The sequence below is a fragment of the Pinus tabuliformis genome, chromosome 5_2, assembly GCF_031772625.1.
Source record: "Pinus tabuliformis cultivar Carrire ecotype Pingquan chromosome 5_2, CPIR1, whole genome shotgun sequence".
Lineage (NCBI taxonomy): Eukaryota > Viridiplantae > Streptophyta > Pinopsida > Pinales > Pinaceae > Pinus > Pinus tabuliformis.
The window spans coordinates 231,669,672-231,673,258 of record NC_142306.1 but is presented as its reverse complement, the minus strand read 5'-3'; positions in this window follow the sequence as shown (position 1 = coordinate 231,673,258).

The following is a 3,587-nucleotide window of genomic DNA, read 5'->3' as shown; positions in this document are numbered from 1 at the left end:
ATATTCCTATCTTTGAAATAGAGCTGGATATAATGGTCGCATGAAATTCTCATCTTTCAAAGTGGCCTCTTCTGGACTAAAGTACTTCCATTGCACTTTAACCTACGTAATGGCTCACTTCCATAGCGTTGTTTCTCTCTCTTCTAGAATATGCAGCTGTTCTACAAGCACTTCTACATCCCGTTCGACATGATCAACACATGATCCACCATTACTTTATATCTTCTTTAGAGCTAAAATCACATATTCATACATAAAATAGCCTTTTTATGTTACCTCTATGTCCTTCTAGTTAATAATGTGCCTAGAGTCACATATGTATTCTTTTATTAAAAGTACATGAAATACATTGTGGACTTTCATGTTACTGAGCAAGACTAGTTGGTATGCAATTGGTCCTACCCCTTCTAAAATTTGGAAGGGTCTACAAAACTGAGGTGCTATTTTTGCGCAGCTTCCCAATTTCAAGGTGCTTTTCCTTGGTTTGATCCGCATGTATACATGGTCCTCCACTTGAAACTCTCTGAAAGTTTTTATTTTATCAGCAAATGTTTTCTGTTGATATTGAGAAACTTTTAGGTTCTAACGAACCTTTTTTATATAGTTTACTCCATCTCTATTAGCATGTCGGGTTCCAAATTTAATTTATCCTCCTAGTTGCTCCAATTAATAGGTGTCCTACACTTTTTTCCATATAGTACATAGAAGGGGCTCATTTTAAGGGACTCATGATAACTATTATTGTAAGAAAAATCAACCATGTAGAGGTATTCATCACATTAGATTGGTTTGTTGTTGCATTACATACATCTGTAACATGTACTCAAGTACTATTCACGTGTTCTGTTTGACCATCAGTCTGTGGATGGTATATTGTACTAAATTGGATTTGAGTACCCAGACCAGTAAACAGGGCTCTCCGAAATATAGATGTAAACTTCACGTCTCGATCTAAGATTATTACTCTTGGCATACCATATAATCTGAATATTTCCTTCATGAAAATATCAACAATTTGTACAGTGTTGTAGGTAGATTTCACCGGAATAAAGTGGATGGTTTTACTTAGGTTATCCATAACTACCATGATGGAGTCATTTTGTTTCTTAAATTTGGGTAAGCTGACTATAAAAATCTGTTGTAATATGTTGAAGCCTCCAAAATCACTACAACAACATGAGGGATGACCACCCCGTCCGGACCTTAAAGTAGTTCTTTTTCCGTTTGGAATGGTGGTTCCGACTAGTTCAACTAGGTTTAGTTACCTTTTCTCAATCTCCAATGGCTTTAAAATATGAATTTCATTCATCAATGGAGAAGAGACATCAAATCAACCATCTTGTTGATCTGATGGGAAGAGGAGTTAAAAGAATGTAGAAATTAATCTGAATGCAAACTTATTCTAAGATGCAAGCAAAAGAAACTATCTTAATCCTATCTCAATTAAGCACATATAGATCTAACCCAATTAAGAGAAAGATATTTTAAGCATTGGGATTTAAATATGTCTGGATTATAATGAATATCAAGCTAATGAAGTAGTTCAATTGACTGACATTATGAATACTAAGACACATCCTATTGAGACCTCTTAACTAAAATAATCAATCAACAACACTCAAGAAGAAGTTCTCAGAATGATTTTGATCATTTAATCAATAACTTGAATTATTAAACAATAATATGCGGAATAAGTTCTCAACATGTCACTATTAAACAAGTCAGTTTTATAATACATCTTTATGAGTAAATAGTTACTCAAAAATCAGAATTTAATCAATAAGAACAGAGATAATAATAACATAAAATAGAGACAAATTACCCATACTGACAAAAATGCACAAATATGAAAGTAAATTGAGACATTCTTGTTATCAAAAATGAAACCAGCATTTAAAACAATAGTATTTGAAATACCAGTTTATTAAATCCATTTCTCCAGCTCTGGTCTCTAATAGTCTTTTACAATGCATGAGCTTATGATTTCAAAACCAGAGCTACAATAGTGCAAACTCTATTCATTATACATAACTTGGAATGTAAAAGAAAAACATCAATAATCCCCAAATCTGAGATTTCCACTCCTCCCACTTACAACTCTAAATCCCTATTACAGAAGTGCTTTTAGAATTCTAGAATTGCAAAGGAGAGTAGTCTCCTATTGCATTCTGCAATCTGCCATTTATAATATTTCCAAAGGTATTTTTGAGAGGAAAATTTGTTGAAGAAAAATTTTCCCAATCCAATTTTATTTGCTCAAAAATTCCAATCTTTAATTGCTAGATCATTCTCATTGATTGAATTTTTTTTCTCCATATCCTTTCTACTGCTTTTCTGCAAAAAGGAATCAAAATAAATTAAGATGTAACAATAATATCAAAATATCATTTCTGGCATTTAAAACAAATCCAATCAAATTCAATTTAAATAAATAATTGAAAATAAAGTATAAGCTCTCTATTGATGCTTGGGATGGTTTAATTGGCCAAGGATATCATTGACGAATGGATATGCAATTAGAAGAGGCTTGGGCAAATGAAAATGAAGAAAATAAAACTCAGAAAATTGATTTTGTTTAAAACAATTCGTAGCTTGATTTTCTGCCTGATTTTTGACCCAATAAATGACCAAATCTATTAGTGAAATCTCCTCAGAAATGTTCTCCTTGATTTTATATTTCCAATGAGCCGTCCTGGGCCTCATTTGGCCAAGTAAAACTCAATCTATGAGCCTCTAAAGTTGATGAGTCAAATCTCGCATAACTCTGGAATTTTGTTGTTGGGCTAAAAAATTAGAATTTTAATTAAAAATATAATCCTAAATTAGAATTCTAATTATCTGATAATTAATTATAATTCAATTGTTAATTATGGACTAAACTAATTATTTAATAAATTGTTATTAATTTTTTTTTTTGTAAGCTTAGGTGGGAACTTCTCATTTTCGAGTTTTTACATGTCCGTTATTCACCCCATTTCCAGGGAGGGTAGCACAAGAATCGAACCCAAGATCTCCGGTTCGGTGAGACTTCATTTCCACGGCCATTGCCACTTGAGCTACCCCATGCGGACATAAATTGTTATTAATTAATCTAACTAACTAATATAATTAATTATTTATAAACTAATTAATCTAAATAATATTTAATTTTAATTTAATTGAGCTAATTAAATTTTATTAATTTTAAAATTAATTAATTTAAATATTAAATATTTAATCGATTATTAAATTACAATTACACTCATATCTTAACTAACCTACCTCTCTTCACTCTTCGTATGAGTGTTAGCTTTGGAAAAACATAAGTGTTATAAAACCATGGCTAATGCTTGAAGCCTCTTTTACCCCTTCATCATCGCATATCGGGAAATGGAGGTCATTGGGTTTTTTAAGATGCCCATATTATGAGAATTGAAATGGACCCGATTTGCGACATGCGATCAAGTGATCACTAATGGACCCGATATTTTTATGAAATATTATATATATATATATATATATATATATATATATATATATATATATTTGAGCTTCATGATATTTATCATTTGGTTAAGTTATGGAATTGTTTAAAACATAATTTGATT